The sequence below is a fragment of the Trichosurus vulpecula genome, chromosome 3 (genome assembly GCF_011100635.1).
Source record: "Trichosurus vulpecula isolate mTriVul1 chromosome 3, mTriVul1.pri, whole genome shotgun sequence".
Classification (NCBI taxonomy): domain Eukaryota; kingdom Metazoa; phylum Chordata; class Mammalia; order Diprotodontia; family Phalangeridae; genus Trichosurus; species Trichosurus vulpecula.
In genome coordinates, this window is record NC_050575.1 from 300,071,695 (window position 1) to 300,090,775 (window position 19,081).

The window sequence follows — 19,081 nt, forward strand, 5'->3', positions numbered from 1 at the left end:
CCCTGGGATTCTCTGCTTTGGAAACAGAGCAGCTATGAACCTTGCTCCCTGGGCTGGGAGTTGAGAAGACCTCGGTCCTAATCCGATATCACACACTTACTGCTTGCACGGCCCTGGGTAAGTCACTTAATGTTGCCAAACCTCAGTTTCTTCATCTGTAAAACAGAGATAATCACAACAGCTACCTCTCTGCTGCACCACCTAGAGAAAGTATTTGAGGGATGAAGTCAGAAGGTTCAGAAGTGAGAGCAGAGAAAGTGGGAGCGGTGAGAGTAATGCTTCTGCATGTGGAGCAGAAGACAGCTTCTAATAACTAACACAGCAAATTGCCAATAGGTCACAGGTCAAATATGGATTCGATTTTTCTTTCCTTTGTGGGGGCATGTTAGGTATTGGGGATTGAAACTCTGATCCTGGGATGAATTCTTGTAGCAAGAAGCCTGCTATCTGGGTCCGTGATGGCTATTCCTGTTTACATGTTTCCATATAGCATCATAGTTTGGTTAGTTGGTTGTTTTTTTAAAATAACCAATGAATTTGTCAGTAAATACCGATGAACTTGGCAGGAAAGGCTGGGGGGCCATTTGTCAAGGATGTCATAGAGGGAAGCTGTGCCTCAGCTGGGATTGGGCTAGATGCCCTCTGAGACCTCTTCCAACTCTGACACTCTGATTCCACGTATTCAGAGTTTTGACTGACCTGAAAAATACATTTCAATCATCAGTTCTGTTTGAAGCATCAGTTGGTGGCTGTGAGAACGCGAGTAAGCCAGAAGCCAAGTGGAAACTTACAAAATACTGCTTAAATTTTTTGCTATTCTGGTCTAAAAAAAACCCACCAAAAATCAACCCAAGATTCTTGCATTTTAGGTACAGATGTTATATCGATGTCCCATCGTAACAGTGTCCTAGTTGTTTACTCAAACATTTATCATACTCATGTTGCCAGTGAACAAAAGAGCTCTGTACTATAAATCATCTTCAGTTTGAGTGAGTTAATCAGATTTCACAGGCTTCTACAGAAAAGAAAAGATGGATCTCATCTAAATAATTTATTCTACTTTTAGCACTTACATTTATTCTCTTTGCAACACAATTGTTTTTTCATTGATGCTTTGAAATCGTAGCTGGTGGCCTTCCCATGTTGATTTATCATCTTTCTTTCTCTGTCCTTTACCCTTTCATAAGTTCTTACTTAAATTATCTTTTCCTTACCTCAAATAATCCCTTTTCACATTTTTTCCCTTTTCTCCTAATTAAGCAGCAAAATTTAACCGTGTCCTAAAATTTGAATGAAAATGACATGTCAATAAACTAGTAGGTTTTGGCTTCATTTTTGCCTGCTGTGACTGTATGGTCCAAGTTTAAACAGAGTGAAGAGTTCAACCTACCTTGTATTTATTGAACAACTACTCTATCCATGGAATCAGACCAGGTTCTTTAGTGTACCTAAAAGGACGTAATTTAATTCACCTAGCATATTCTGAGCACCACCATGTGCCACGTACTGTGCTGAGGATAAAGAGAGAAAATGGAAAACCATCTTAGGTCTCAACACTCTCCTAGAATTATAGGATGTGATAAAAGGGGACCTTAAATTCCACAAAATAGAGTAGAAAGATTCATAAAGAAAAATGTATTTATCACTTCATTTCTGCCTTTATTTTCTAAAGACAAACAAGAAGTGTCCTCTTCTGTCTCAATCTGTGTCATCTGATACCAGTCATTACCTTCAGAGCATCTCATGTCTTTTATTTGATATTTCCATAGGCAGAGAAATTTCATTATAGATCAAATCCTGTTTCAACAAATGTGAATGAACGATGCTAGTTGTTATTATATTAGATATTTTTGCATCAACTATGACTCAGAATAAATGGGTCATTAACTCCATAGACAGTGTGGTACAGTGGAAAGAGCATTGGCTTTTGAGTTGGAGGACCTGGGTTCAAATTCTGCCTCTTATACTTGTTACCCATGTGACATTACATAAGTCACTTAATTTCCCTTGAACTATGTGACATCTGAGGTTTCTTCTATTTCTAGAACTATGATCCTTTGATTCTCTCATTAGGGCTTAGAAATCTACATTAGAACAGTAGTTGTCATAGACTCAATGAAAGTGTTAATATATGTATATATGCATGTATATGTATGTGTGTATATGCATACACATACATGTATCCTTCCCGATACTACCTAGATGACATTAAGTCAGTACAGCAAGGATCCAGGATGTCACTGCTATGGAGGTTACCTCCACCAATGCAGGTCTCAGAACCTCCTTTTCTCGGTGGATAGTTTTCAGTAATGATAATAGTTAATATTGCTTGCTATGTGCCAGGCAGTGCTCTACAATTATCATCTCATTTTATCTATCCCTGTTTTACAGATGAGGAAACTGAGGCAGACAGCAGCTAAGTGACTTGCTCAGAGTCACACGGTTTTGAGGGGTTTGAGGCTGGGTTTGAACTCAAGTCTTCTGACTCCAGGATGAGCACTCTATCCATTGCCACACTTAGGTGCTAGGGGCTTGAGTGACACCTAGTCTACAGCCATCCCCTGCTCATATAACATCTACTTTTGCATGCCCTTTGCAGAGCTTGTGAGCCGCTGTAAAGCAGTTTTGTGCAGGAGAAAGAACGCTGGGTTTGAAGTGGGTCTCTGCTACTCACTACCTGTGTGACCTCGGGGAGGTCATTTCCTCTCTCTAGACTTCTCTGTATAATGAGGGGACTGGATGAAATGACGCTTCAGGTTAATTCTGGCTCTAAATCTATGAATTCTGCCTTCCAGGGGCTTGCGCTGTGTTGGGAGACGGAAGCATATGCTTCACACCTGATGCACTCAGAGAACAGTTGAGTGTTAAATTGTTAGGTGTCGACCACACACATATTCCTGATATTCTTATGTTCCTCTATCTGACCATATCCCTTATCCTTCCATCTCTCCCAGTCCCTGGCTCCTTCTAAAACATTTAATCCATCCCCAGTGAAACCTACTCAATCAATTCATCGATCAAGCAGCAAGCTTTTTTTAACCATCTCCTTTGTGCCAAGTGAGAGGCAGTGTGGGGCAGTGGATAGAAAGTTGGCAAATCCAGGAAGACTTGGGTTCAGATCCTGCCTCTGACACAGTGGGACCCTGGGCAAGTCCTTTACCTTCTCAGTTCTCTAGGCAGCTTTCTTTACTTTGCGGAGAACGTGCCAATCTGCATTGGTAGAGGCAGTTTCCTCATGTTGGCATTAAATATACCTAAAACAGGTCCTGTCTCTCCTATTCCTGTCACCTCCTGTGTGCCCGTCATTATATTAGGCACTAACTTTCCCACTTCTTCCTGCTTTCCCGATCCATCATCGGTGCTCTAGCCTCACTTGAGCCTATCATTAAGTGATTCAACTTTACCTGTCTTCTGCCCTGGAGCCCCTTAGCCTCTTGTCACGTTGTTACTCATCCCTTTCAAACCCTAGCCGTGGATTCCTCCCACTATCTTTCTTCTTTACTCCTACATATACCCTGATGAATCATGAGGGTGGAGAGACTAAAAGTCACATTATTGTACTGTGTCTACTTCAAATAAATGTTATATAATCTCACCAGAGCCCTTGCTGTTATGCACCAGTCCTTTTCTTCGTCCATTATTGAGTTTGTAGTCCATCCTGCAGAACATCTGTTCCAAATCTTCTCTCCTCATGCCACTCACAGTACCTCCTCACTCCCAACAGAGGATTTCATCAAGTACTCTTCACTGAATAAAATAAGGTCATCACATTGCAAGTTCCTTCTATGTTGCTCCTCAATCCTAGATTTCAAATCACCACAACATCATCTTCCCATTCTCTCCTCCTTTGCTCTAGTCTTAAAGGAAAAAATGGATTACTTTGTCCTTGCAAATATCAACCTACCTACTTGTATCTTTAACCCCATCCTTTTCCTGTCTCCTCTGGAAGTGTGCTCCTTTTCTCTCTCTCTGTCTCTGTCTCTCCTTCTTTCTCCTTTTTTTTCTTTTTAATTCTTATATTCTTTCTTTCAAAAATTCTTTTTCAATTAGCAAGCATTTTTTCTTCCAGCTCCCCCCAATAAAAAACCAAAAACCCAAACCCTTGTAACAAATATACATAAAATATATAAAATTATAATTATGTATAACAAAAATATGTAAAAATATACATAAAACAAATATACATAAAAATATGTTAAAAATATACCAAAAACCAAATTCCTGTATTGGCCATCCATGTCCAAAAATATGTCGCTTTCCGTACCTTGAGTCTCTCACCACTCTCTTAGGATATAGATAACATTCTTCACTGGTTTCCTGGAATTATGGTTGGTTGCTGTATTGATCAGAGTTGCTCCTTTAATGTTCAGTCTTTTCTAGTACAATGACTCTTTCCCTCCAGCTTCCAAACATATCCAGCAGCTTCCCAATAAATCCTGTCTCCCATCATTATAAAACCTTCACTTTAACCTAATATATCTCCTCATGCTGCTGTGCTATATTTCTTCTCTTTCACAACCAAATTTCTTTTAAAAAGCTGTCTTCACTGCTTCTACTTTCTCACCTCATGCTCTCTTCTCGACTTATAACTTATCACATTGTGGCTCCCATTCTCATCACTCAACTCAAATTGCCTTCTCCAAGATTACCAAAGATTATTTCTTCTTAATGGCCTTTTCTTATTCCTTTTTGACCTCTCTTCAGGATTTGATATTATTGACAACCCCCTTTACTCCTGATTATTCCTCTTCCTGGTACTTTTGTGATGGGGGCCATCTCCAGTCTTCTTGATCTCTATCTTGCCACTGGACCCAGATGGCTCTGGAGGAGAAAATGAGGCTGGTGACTTTGCACATCCCTCTCTCATTGGAATCCAATTCATTTGCAAGTCATGGCATCATCTTCCTGATGTCATGGTCCTCTTCAAGAATGAAGGACAAACAACAACAATTTTTGTGATGCTGCTCTGTGTAGCATGGTATAATGAATATAGCACTGGACTAGGAGTCAGGATGATCTGAGTTTAAATCCTGTACTAGACACTTACCTGTGAGACTCTGGGCAAGTCACTGGACCTCTCTCCACCTCCGCTTCCTCATCTGCAACTAAGGGAGTTGGATTCAAATGACTCTGAGGCATCTTGGGTCTCTAAATATCCCGGTATGAATTCTTCTCCTCAGTCTCTTTTGCTGGATCCTCATCTTTCTTTTACTTCCACTGCCAGAGTATGGTACCCTAGGTTCTGTTATAGGACCTCTTCTCTTTTTTCTACCTTTCCTGTCTTCTAGTGGAGTTACCTATCACTGTAAAATAATGCAAATAATCCCCAGATCTAAGTATCTTTTCCCAGTCTCCTGAACTTCAGTCCTTCATCACTAACTGCATGTGGGATATCTCCAGTGCTTGTCCCCTAGGCACCTCAAAGTCAACCCAAGACAGAACTCATTATTTTTTTCTCCCAAGCCCTTTCCTCTGCCTGACTTCTTGTTTTTGTTAAGGGCACCCCCATCATTCCACTCACCAGTTTCCCAACATTGAAGTCATCCACAAAACAATTCCAATCAAGAGAAGAATGGGATTTGTCTAAGAAGGCTAATATGAATGCTCACTGATATGTAACTCACCAACCAAATGATATTTTTAAAAGAAATGTACAAAAATAGAAACAGGGATGCACAGAGGACAACTAGAATAGTGTAGCCCAGTCATGTAAAAATAGTGTCAGGGGGGCTAAAACTCAGGATGAGCTGGTGAGGGGAGTTAGGACCACCAGAGGTTTTCTTTTGTTTGTTCGTTTTTGGGGGAGGGGGATGAATTGGAAGAGATAGCATTTTTGCTTGGGAGTAAATGGGATGTTGTTAAGTGACAACAGAGAGAAGGTAGAGACTCTTATTTCTTATTTTGCTTTTATGTTCTCTGCCAAGAAAAATGACCTTTGCATTGGAAAACATAGAACAAAAAAAATTTTAACACAAAGTTGACACCCCAAGTAAGTAAAGAGATAGTAAAAGAGCATCATTTTGCCCTTGATGAACTCAGGTCATCTCACCCAGATGGACTATAGCCCTGAGTACTGAGAGAACTGACAGAGACTATCTATATGAGATGCTATCCGAAATACTTGGAAGACTGGAAAAGAGGAGACTGGAGAGGAACCACAAGATTGGAGAAGAGCAGATGTTTTGCCAATTACAAGAAAACCCTCCCTTCCCAACCTCTATTTCTCCTTAGGGTCCTTTCACCTCATTTCATTATTGTGTCTAGTTACTTATTTGTTTGACTATAATGATTTTTTATAAAGTCAACCAGACAGAACCGGCCTGTAACCTATGGGTGGCCAGAGCCAAACAGAGCAGGCTAGAGACAGAAAAGTCAGGAATCAAACGGAAGTTTAATTTCAGAGTGAAAGAAACGGCTTGCAAGCGAGGAGGCAGATTAGACACATGTGACAGGGCCCTGCTTCTAGTGGGGGGACCCGCTTTAGTGTGGGGAGATCTCAATGTTTATGCCAATGGCTATACAGAGAGCTGTAGCCCTGACAATGAAGGGTAACAATACAAATGAGACAAGTCTGATTCATAGCGGGGCTTCGTGACTGGAACATAAGGAGGTGCTTGTCCGAGTTCAGAGAACACCTGGTGCTGGTGAAAGCAATACAATAATTATATGAAACAACTCTGAGATTTTGCTGTGGCTGAGATCATCCAGAGGGTGAACGCAAAGGATTGTTGTCAAGCCAGGCTCAGGGCACAATCTGCTTGCTGGGCCTTAGCTCTGGAAAACAGAGTGTCTCCTAATATCTTGACAATAGTTCATAAGATAACAAGAAATGCGAATATGCATATATGCTCTGACATTCATGTGTATATAAACTAATGAATGTCAGGTATCTTCACTCCTAGTAGAGTGACTCAGTTTACCGCCTGCTGTTATAACCTCTTTTAACTCACTTGCAGATGGGTCTGCCAGGTATATTTCTATATATGATTAATTACATAGACTAACATGCTTTTAGATTCCATGGGTAAAATTTTCACAAAATAACAAATAAAGCCCTTGTTAGGATGAAGTTCAAAGAGAACCCACATATTCTGGTCCATCTGTTCATTCATTCAAAGTGGATTCATCTTGTGCTTCTGTGTAGCTAGCATGTCATGGAGGGGGGCAGGGAGAAGATCAGGAAAAAGCCACAGGAAGTAGAAGACACAGTTTCTGCTGGTGAGGAGCTTTCGTGTTATCTGGGGACACACACATATATACATGTTACAATCAAGTGCAGTTGATCGATCACAGAGCAACCTAGAGCTGAGGGCATGAAAATTGTGTCTATCACATAGCTGTATAATTACAATTAGCAAATGCATTCATTAAAGCCCACTTTATACCTCTCTAGGAAGGCCAATCCTTTGTTTTAAGAAAGATTGTTCTGCCTTTCTGAAAGCTATTACTCACGATGAGAAAACAAGAAAGTGTTTGGCTTTCCATCAATAGTCTATTAGCTCACATTTCTTAATAGGGACCTAGGCTTAGCCAGCTTTTTTTAACTAACAGATGAATTATTACTAAAACTAACAAATAACTATCTATTGAAGTATTAGCAGATTCTTCACTAACTGACTTTCTTATTGTTCTTCTCCATTAATGTATAAATTAGTCTTTAAACAATCATCATCATTATTATCATCATCGTCAACTATTATCACCACCATCATCATAACAGCTGACATTTAGGTAGCATTTTACATTGTATGTTGTTGATAAAGCATTTCACATAGATTGTCTCATTTAGTTGTCATAAGAACCCTATGATTTAGGCACACAAGGTATTTCCTCCCCATGAGACAGATCAAGAAACTGAGGCTCAGAGAGCGTCAGTAACTTGCCCATGAGCATACTTAGAGCAGGAACTAAAGCCTAATTCTTCTGGCACTTTCTCCCTGTGTGTGTTTTGTACTTCATTAGGACACTTCTAGAAATGTGATGGGCATTTTATTAACATGAATTTAAACCAATTACAAAATGATTCCATTGTCTTCTTTTCTCCAAGGACCTTTGTTACTGCCTTAGCAGGTAATTGGGCTTGTCCTTGTCCAAATGCATTAGCATCTGTATTTTATTTTCCTAGCTGCTTAGAGCGGACTTTTTACATTTCTGGGGTATCCAGCATATTCCACTCCTAAGCTATATTGATTGCTTCTAGCTTTGGCACATCCCTTAAGTTGTTCATTCTCCTCAGGGGTAAATCCTATTAGTTTCCGTGAAAGCAATTATTCTCTGAAACCTGAGTTCCCTAGAGGTTGTTTTCTTTGTGGATTCATATTTCCCCCCTCTCCTCCCACACTTGCCACCCTGGTGATTCTCAGCCATGTGGTTAGGTCCCACACAGTATATGGTTATGGATATATATGTGTATATACATATACATATATATACATATATAAAACATGAATACAGGAGCTAATCTTAAGGAAGACACACTGAGGGCCTCTCTGATTTTCTTTAACCAATGAATTAACCCAAGTCAGAAGTAATAACTCTTGAACTTAGACACACACAAATATATGTATGTATATATTTGTGTGTACATATGTACAAACATATATATTATATACTCATATATGATACATGCTGTGTGTATATATATTTTTACACACACATATGTAAGACAGTAGCTAATCTTAAGGAAAATACATTGTGTGCCACCTTAATTTTCCTTAACCTATAAATTAGCCCAAGTCATAGCTCTCAGACTTTATATAGATAGATATAAACGTACATACACATTTACACACAAAGACATATAACACACATATGTACATACGTATATACAAATGTATTATATGTACACATAAGTTAATATGCACACACATATGTGTGTATATATCAGCAGTTAGTCTTAAGGAAGACATATTGAGTGCCTTCCTAATTTTTCTTAATCTATGAATTAGCCCAAGTCATAGCTCTCAAACTTTATGTAGATAGATATAAATACATATTTGCATACAAAGACAGACAACACACACATATGTATGGATATGTATACAGCCATGTATGTACACATGTTATATGCACACATTTGTGTGTGTATGCATATATCTCAGCAGTTAGTCTTGCGGAAGACATATTGAATGCTGCCTTAATTTTTCTTAACCTGTGAATTAGCCCAAGTCAGAGGTGAAAGTTCTCACACATTTTAAACTCTGGACTGGAAACCTCTGGCCTCTACAATCTTCAAAATTCTAGGAAGGATCCTTCAGGGAAGAAAGCAACACAGCCAACCTCAAAATCCTTCGAATCTCCGTTTTCATGATAACAGTAATAACAATGATGGTAACAAGAACCACCATACATTTCTATAGATCTTAAAGCATATTTCTTCACAAAAACCTTGTGAGGAGATAATGCAAAATCACCTTGCATCTATTTTGAATAGATGATACCTATACGTACATGTAACCCCCTGCCCCCAGATGGATGAGAATTCCTCAAGAGCATGGCCTGCTTCACTTTTCTTCCTTCTATTCCCAGCACCAGCAGAGACAAGTAATAAAATCTTGTTGTTGGACTAACTGACTCATTCATTTTACAGGTGCTGAAGATGAAGTTCAGCAAGGTAATATGAGTTGTCCTAGATCACATAGCAAGTAAATGCCAAGTCAATATTTGAACCCAGGTCTTCTGAATCTTGAGTCTAACCTTTTTTCCTGCTATACCACTAATTAGGTGATTTTAGGTTTATTTCTCAAAGCCTTTTCTGTCTGCATTTTCAGATGCATATACAAATTCTGCTTCATGTACAATACATTCATTTAAATATATGATACCTACTTAATATCTTAGTTGATGAAGTATTAGAATTGGAGTTGAGAAGACCTGAATTCAGATCCAGCTTTGGACACTTATTAGCTGTGTGACTATGGACAAGTGACCACTTAAACTTTCTCAGTCTCAGTTTCCACAGTTTGCCTGTGTAATGGGCCCATTAATATCTATCTACCTCAAAGGGTTGTTGTGACGCTCAAATAAGAAAATGTATTTAAGATATGTATGTTGTGAACCTTAAGGTGCTATATAAATGTCAGTTATTATTAGGTTCAGAAAGTAGAATTACAGTAGAAGGTAGCGAAAGTCCTTGGTGCTTTCAGGGTGTGTAACAAAGAGTAGTCAGAAATTGGCTTGGTGGTAGCTAGACCACTCTGTGGTGCCCAGATGCCAGGAATCTGTTCTGTTCAGCATGAATATTGTACCTACTGTATCCTGCCCCACCTCCATTCCACCACCCCCTCCCAGGCCTCTAGCCTGGACCCTTTTCTCTTCTTCCTCCATGCCACCTCTACCAAAAGAGCACCAACAAATGTGTTTCCCTTTGTCTCAAAGTTTCCCAGATGAAGAAAGAAAGGTCCTTGCAAAAATAACACTTGTATTTCCTTTTCAATCACTTATTTATTTAGCAAAAATCTATTGATCTCCTTCTCTGTGCAAGATACTATTTTAAGTGCTAGGGGTAGGAAGTAGGGAATCTCATCACTGCTCATAGGTTCCATTATCATCTCTATGAAGATTATTCCCAGATCTAATCTCTCTCCTGAACTCCAGTCCCGAAACTGCCTTTTGGGCATCTCATGGTATATGACCCATAGACACAGCAAGCAGAACTCATCTTTTCCCCAAAATCTGATCCTCTTTCCAGCTTCTCTATTACTGTCATGTTGCCCAAACAAGATTAAAATGACTGAGAAATATTTAATAAAAATAAAAATACAATAAAACATAGATAACATCAAACCTTGAAACAAAGTCAGTATGTGACCCAAAGGGACCCTTATGTATGGATTAGTAGTTCCCATTTCTATTTGAGTTTGACACCCTTGGTCAAGAGCACCACCATCATCCAGGCCCAGACGGTAACCTCTGTATCATCCTCACCAACTCACACTCATCTCACATATCCAAATTTTGCCCTTCTTACTTTCATAGCATCTGCCATATATGTCCATCTATGTCCTCTCTACTCACACAATCATCACCCTGGTGCAGATGCTCATTACCTCTGGCTTAGAGTATTTCGCAATAGTCTTTTCATTGATCTCTCTGCCTCAGGTCGCTCCCCACTCAACTCCATGTCCAATCAGCTGCCAAAGTGATTTTCCTAAAGCCTAGATCTGACCATGTCATACTCATATTCTCTCTCTCTCTCTCACTCTCTTTCTCTCACTTTCTTACTCTCTCTCACTTTCTCATTCTTTCTCAAGTACCCCATTTTCTAGTTTTTTGCAAGAGCATCACTTTATTTAGAAGCCAGTCAGATAGTATCTCAGACAAACTCAGAGAGTCTTATGTTTTCAATATCAAACTGAATCTAACTGACTCCAGCTTCGTTGATGCTAATCCATCCTATGCACTGCTGAAGATTGGACTTTCTGGTCCCCAGATATGATTATGTTGCTCATCTCCCTGAGAACCTTCAAAGGACCCTCACTGCCTGCTGAATAAATTCCAGAATCTTTAGTTTGGCATTTGAAGCCAGCAGTCTGGCTCCATTCTACCTTTATTTGCTTCACCCCATTCCCTTTTATCTATACCATATTCTAGCAAAGCCGAATTACTCACAGTTGCCTGAAACTGCCCCAAGTTTTCAACCAGTAGCATCTTCGTCCACATTGCTCATTACATAGAATGACTCACTCCCTTGCCAATCTCCACCTGTTGACATTACCAACCCCTTAAGATCCAGATCTAATGTCACTTCCTCAATGAAGTGATTTCCCCAGTTGGAAGAGATTTCTGTCTTCCCTGATCCTTTATATTCCCTTTATGTTCTTGTACTCTGATTTATGGTTTGTTTATCCATGTACCCCCACCTTGTCTCCTCAAGAACAGTCATTGTTTCATTTATCTTTATGTTTCTTCCCGTGCCTTCCCACAGTGCATTATACATATGGTGGGTGCTTAAACATGTTTATTTAAATGAATGACAAAATGAAATCTAGTTCTTGTCATCCAACTTGCCTTCCTTCCTTTATAATTTTTTCACTGATTTCTTGTTCCCCAAACCAGACGGTATTGAGTACTCTTCCTTTAGAAGAGATGAGAGAGGAATGGGGAGAGAACAAAAGGGATAAGAACCTCTCTCCTCAAGGGAAGGGAAACAATAAGGAAGCCCTTAATTAGGCTCTTCTACCTCCGGCTCAAAGAGAGAGGGCAAGGGCTGTTTAGAATCCACTTCTACCCAAAAGAGCACTAACAGATGTGTTTCTCTTTTTTTCCTCAAAGCTCCCTAGATGAGGAAGGAACACTCCTTGGGAAGATAATATTCATATTTCATTTTCAAGCTAATTGTATTTATTCACTCATTTATTCAGCAAAATTTTTTTATTGAGCTTCTGTTCTGTACAAGACTCTTTTAAGTGCTGGGGGAGGGAGTGTTGAATACAAAAAGAAGAGCCTTGCCTTCAATGATTTTATGTTATGTATGTACAGGAAATAAACTGAAGTAGATTCTAATGAGTGGTCTGAGAAGCATCTGAAGGGAGGGATGGGTTGCTTCAAACTCGGTGATCTTCATGAATAAAGTGGCCTTGAACAGTGGGTAGAATTAATGCATAGGAAGAGGAGGAGAGCATTCTAGGCAAGAGGGATACAGATGTGAGAAAACTTGAGTGGCACTTGGAAAAGAGCAAGGAGTTTATTGACTGTGGAAGCCTTTGAGTGCCAGTAAAAGGGATGTGAATTTTAGACAGTAGGATCCACTGAAACTTTTAAATCAGAGATCAGTGCTATGGTTTAGAAAGATTAATCTGGTAGCAGTGGATAAAATGGATTAGAAGAGAAAGACACTAATAATAACTAGCATTTACATAATGTTTTGAGGTTTACACAGCACTTTACAAATATCATTTCATCTTAGCCTCACAACAACCCTGGGCAGTAGGTGCTATAATCATCCCCATTTTGCAGATGAGAAAACTAAGGTAAACAGAGGTTGACTGACTTGCCTAGGAAAGGAGAGAGAATAACCCAGCTTGTCATCAGTCTATAAAAACTAATTAATTGATGATACATTAAATGTGAAATCTTTGCTCAGTAGTCGATAAGTTGATGGGCTTCTGGAAGGAACTGAACCCCATGCATGTTGATATTCTCACTATAAATAAAATTAGACAATATGAAGATATTGTCTAGTTTAGCTAAATGGAAGGGGAGCCCAAAAGTTCAGAGAGGTGAATAGAGGAGTTGATAGAGTTTGTTTCATCATGTTCCCAAAGTGAGAAAGGAGCATCATTTTGTGGGGAGATCTGCTAATCTCCCCTCACCATGCTTGTGATGAGTAGAAGCACCATTTGTCACAGAGGAAGAAGCTGAGAAATTCTATGAAGAATTTGACAGGATCTTCCAAACCAAGTCAACATTTCTCAATCACCAATGACCTCATTGTAAAGGGGAACATTGGAAGATATGAAAAATATATTAGAAAATAGGGGTTGTTGTTGTTTGTCCTTCCTTCTTGAAGAGGACCATGACATCAGGAAGGTGATGTCATGACAGGATTTAGAAATATTTTCTTCAGTGGTCTTTTGGACCTCCTTTTACATTTGGCTAATTCTGCCTTTTGAGGCATTCTTTTCCTCATTGGCTTTTTGGAGCTCTTTTGCCATTTGGATTAGTCTGTTTTTTAAGGTGTTATTTTCTTCAGTATTTTTTGGGGTCTCCTTTAACAAGTCATTGACTTGTTTTTCATGATATTCTTGCATCACTCTCATTTCTCTTCCCAATTTTTCCTCTACTTCTCTTACTTGATTTTCCAAATCCTTTTTGAGCTCTTCCATGGCCTGAGACCAATTCATATTTTTCTTGGAGACTTTTGATGTAGGATCTTTGACTTTGTTGACTTCTTCTGGCTGTATGTTTTGATCTTCTTTGTCACCAAAAAAGATTCTATAGTTTGAGTCCTTTTATTCTGCTTGCTCATCTTCCCAGACAATTACTTGACTTTTGGGCTTTTTGTCAGGGTATGACTGCTTTCAGAGTGAAAAGGGCTTTGTCCCAAGCTTCAGGGGTTTTCCTCTGCTGTTTTCAGAGCTACTTCTACTCGACTGTCACCACAAGCTTTGCCACACCAGCGCTTCTCCTCACCCAAGAGCCACCAACCAGGACTGTGACCCAGATCCAAGCAGGGCAAAGCAAGAGAACCCTGCCTCTGCACTAGCAAAGCACTCCCTGCACTCAGCTCTGATCTGCCACTTGATTCTTCCCACTCTGTGGGCCTGGGGCCAGAAGCAGCTACTGTTGGAGCGCTAAAGCAGCTGCTGCTAGAGCTCTAGAAGCAGCCGCCCACTGCCCTGGGGCTGGGGCTGGACCCCACATTTCTCACACCCAGATTCAGCAGTTTTCCCACTGACTTGCTCCATTGTCTTTGGCATTTGTGGGTTGAGAAGTCTAGTAACTGCCACAGCTCAGTGATTCATGGCCCTGAGGCTTGCTCTGCCTGATCTACTCCTGGCCTGGTCTGCCCTGGCACAGCCCATACTGGGCTGCACTCTGCTCCCAGTACAATGCAATAGACCCTTCCCCGCTGCCATCCGGGCCATCTTGGGCTGGAGACTTTTTTCTCTCTGTTATTTTGTGGGTTCTATAGCTCTAGAATTTGTTTAGAGTCATTTTTACAGGGGTTTGGAGAGATTTGGGGAAGAGCTTAAGCGAGTCCCTCTTTTCCAGCCACCGTCTTGGCTCTTCCCTTGAAAAACCCAGGATTTAGAAGAGAAAGATTCCTGTGTATCATTAATTTCTTGATAAAGAGTCAGAAGATACTGGACATGTTGAGCACCATACAGTTACCTGCTTCCTCACCCTGCTCCCCATCCCCCGCAAAAAAAGATCCAAACAGATTTTGTCTGGCAGGAAACCGCTGTTAACTGATGTAGGAGTAATTTCAGAATCAGTTTTCTGTGTGCAGTTAAGGACATTAACTGCTAAGATTAGTCAAAATCAACTCTAAACTGGGAACAAAAGGGTAAAGATTAAAAGAAGACTTTGATACTTTGATAGTTCACATCACATCAATGCCAATACTTTCTCAAATAATGCCTATGTAAAAGTTAGTATACATAATTAGATGATTCAAACCTGACCTTCCACATGCTGAAATATACCATTAGTGGGAGAGAGAGGGAAAGGGAAAAGGAAATGGAGGGGGAAAGAGAGAGAGGAAGAGGGGGGCAATTGGACTCCATACTTCAGAGAAAAGGGTAACATTCCTTAGGAATCATGGAAACTGAACATTGGAAGGGAGCTCAGCAGCCATCTAGTCTAACCCATAAGGAGTGTTTCTCAGACTAGAGATCATGACTCCCTAGAGGAGCTTTTGGAAAAGAACTTTAGACTTAGGTGTAGTTCATTAGCACAACATCCTCCTGTAACTGACTCTAGGGAATTCTTTCAGAAGCCATCTTCCAGCTTTAAGAATCTATAAGTCTTGTAATCCACAGCTCTTACTAATGGGACAGGGCTCAAAGCTATAATCAGAGAACATTTCACCCAACCCACTCAATAACCCAGACTTACTTCTATTATATCTTGATGCCTCCCAAGTGGCCATTACTGTCACTTAACTTCCATATTAGGGCTCCCTTAGAGATTCTGAGGCCTTTCAAGGAAACTTTCATTCTGACTGTTCCTTCTTGCTGCCAAAGCAGTGTCTCCAAGACTGTGCCTCCCCATACAGTGTCTTCGTGTCAGCTGCACTCCAGATCAGATTTCATAAGCCTGTAGCAGTCCAAACATAGTCTGAAGAGGTTCCAGGGATGCTCGGGCTTCACAAGAGTTTCAAGGGGAGAGAGGAACACAAATGTCTCTGATTACCTGACACAGCTGCTGTTCACCACCATATGGAGATAACGAGCACCCCCTGGCTTTTATACAGCTATTAGATCAAAGCAACATGGACATTGCCCTGATTTCTTCCTAGGCAACCTACTCACCTGCAAGGCATTCCTCATCCCGCATCATCACCATATCTTCATCTCTAGTCCTTTGTTTCTCCCTCTCCTCTACCTAACTTCAACTTCAGTAGACTGACAGGAGGTAATGGAAAGAATACTGGGCTCAGAGTCAGGCAAGTCATGAGTTCTAATCCTAGTTCTGATATTTACTTGTTGAGTAGCTCTGGCTTGTCACTTAACTGCCTCAGTTTCATCATCTGTAAAATAGTAGAAATGATACTTGAACTATCTATCTTACTAAGTTGTTGTGAACCTTGAACTGCTTCATAATAGTGACTTAGTCTCTGACTTATTTCATATCACTCACAAATAATGTCAAAGATAATGAAATATGAGAATAGTCAGTAGGGGAAAGATCTTTGAAAGATGAGTACGCTTATGCATTATTGGTGGAGCTGCTAATTGGTCTATTGAAAAGTAATTTGGAATTAGGAGAAGAAAGTGACTAAGATGTACATATATTTTTAGCAAAAGAGTCCACTGCTAGACACATATCCAAGGAGGTCAGTGACAAAATAAAGGATCCACACGCACCAAAATATTTAAAGTAGCTCATGTGGTAGCAAAGGACTAGCAACAGAGCAGATGCCCATTGACTGGGAAATGACTAAACGAGTTGTACATGGATGTAATAGAACTTTACTGTGCTGTAATAAATAATGAATAGCATGAAAATAAAGGAGCATAGTAAGTCTTATATGACCTGATAAAAAGGAAGCAGAGCCAGGGAACAATGCACCGTACACATTGCCACAAAGTAAATGGAAAGATCAACCACAAAGCAATCCTGAAAGCTGTGAAATTATGACGAGGCATAGTTTTGCTGATCTCTTCCAACCCCGCCCCCTTTTAAAAATTCATTACTATAAGGGACGATTCTCTGCAAGAGGCTGGGGAAGTTACATTGGGAAATGTAGGGGACAGAAAAACAAAAGGTTTCAATAAAATTTATTTTAAAAATAATGAGTAACTGTTAAAGATAGATTGCAGTCCTTAAAGACCTAATCATTTTACAACAGGACAAATGAAGGAAATACCTTTTGCTCCTCCCTTTCCCACTCTGATATAAAACCTGTAGGTGTTTTTGAAGGAGATACGTATGAAGTTGAAGGGAAGAATATTCTTATTGCCTGCTCTGTTTTCAGGTGCAAAGCTCTGATAACTACCAGAGGGGCAGGGTTCCGAAGTCTGCGCATGAAGAATCTGGTGGCGATGAATATTACAAAGAATTTCCCAAACTCTGCAAATGAATAATTTCTAGCCTAGATTTTTGCTTAGTTTTTGAAGCCCCATTTACATGCAGATCTAATTCAAGTTTTTATAGTAGGCATATTTATGAAAAGCTGTGTATACAGTTTGTTATAAATCAAATTATACTTTAGATATTCTAGAACTTACCTCTATAAAGGCATCCCTTTCTATAAAATAAAAAATAAGCCTCCACATGTACACAGACACACATACTTATCTTTTAAAATTTAAATAAAATTTGAAAGTTTTAAAAAACTAATTTTCTTTTAAATTCTTCTCCCTTCTTCTCTCCACCTTCCTCCCGCCCCCCCCCCACTCCCAAATAAAATATCCCTAAACTGTTCCTACCCTTTGACTCAGTGATACCACTACTAGGTCTATACCCCAAAGCAGTCAAAGAAAGAGGAAAAAGACCTATATGTAAAACATTTTTATAGCAGTGCCAATATAACTGTTTAAACGTGTCTGTGTGCATGTGTGCATGCATGCAGTTTTAGATGTCAGGTTTGCTTAAAGGGGGATTTACTTGTAGACATCAAATTATCCAAGGCCTCACAGTTTTAAATTCTTTGGACCTGGCTTTGCAATCACTGCCCATTGTCAAACCGTCACTGGCAATTCACCATGAAATGATTTCATTGTGATCCAAATATGGAAAGGGGCTTTACAGCGCCAGCTGACAGATGTGCTGTGTAGGTGGTCATCATGTATTATAACCTAATCATATCTATACAGGGCTTCTTAACTTTTTTCTACTCATGACCCACAGTTTAAGAAACGCTGTAAGTAACTACATGACCTGTTTCTGAGGAAACTTTGACCTTCCACTTGGGTTTGGCTATTATTTTCCGTTATAATTTTCACCATAGGATCGAAAAGACTAATTGTCAAATGGGGCCCTCTGCTTCGTCCATAGAAATAATGAGGAATTTCAGGTTGTATATGCAGGAGTCTTTCTCTTCAACAGATTTTTGCTTTTTATCCACCTACATTCCCTCTGCTATTTTGTATTTGAACGAGCCCGGGCTTGGGTGTCAGAAGATCTGGGTTTGAGTCCCTGGCTGTAGGCAAATCACTTAAAACTATAGGCCTTAGTTTTCTCATCTATAAAGGGGGATAATAATACCTATCCTCCCTGCCTAATAGAATCGTTGTAAGGAAAATGGTTTGTGAGTTGTTAAATGTTCTAGACATGTGAGGTGCTCTTTTTTAAGAATTGCTATTATTAATAATAAGTGACTTTTCACCATAGGCTCTAGGCAGCCTATATACTTTCATGCATAGATAATAATTTCCTAAAGTTTCTCAGGATCCAAGACTTAATCTCTTGCCTTTCATAGATTCTGAGCTCTTGAATGAAATCTCTATTTCTTGTTTCTAGCCCTTCCTACCCTTTTCAGTGTCTTTGTGGGATCAGGTGTGTTAAATACTTTACAATAACAAAAAAGAAAAAAATGGTTAATGCAAGAAGTTTACATCCAGCTTCAGAGAAAGGGAGAAGGAGGGAGATAAGATTGCTAGGGGTATCACATACCTAAACCTGTAAGGCATAATTCCTAATGTCTCCTGTCTAGAGAAGAGAAGCGAAGTAGAGGCAGCTCACCATGGGTCTGTGACTGGTACATCAGGACCACCCTGTCACCGTTGGCCAAATCTATCCAGTAAACAAATTTCATGGGTCCAACATGCAATACATTCCTGGTTCAAATCTCAAGCCCTGACACTTGCTGCCTGAGTAACCCAGGGAAAGTCACTTGACTTCTCCCTGCCTCAGTTTCCTGAACTATAAAATAAGAAGTAATAATAATGTTACTCTATAAACTATAATTGCA

At 39.8% G+C, this 19,081-nt stretch overlaps 1 protein-coding gene across 1 annotated transcript in view; it reads left to right on the plus strand.

Annotated features, from left to right (window-relative positions):
* The window catches only part of SH2D4A (SH2 domain containing 4A), a 103,365-nt gene that overhangs the window by 79,188 nt on the left and 5,096 nt on the right, over positions 1 to 19,081 (plus strand). The window lies entirely within an intron of this gene.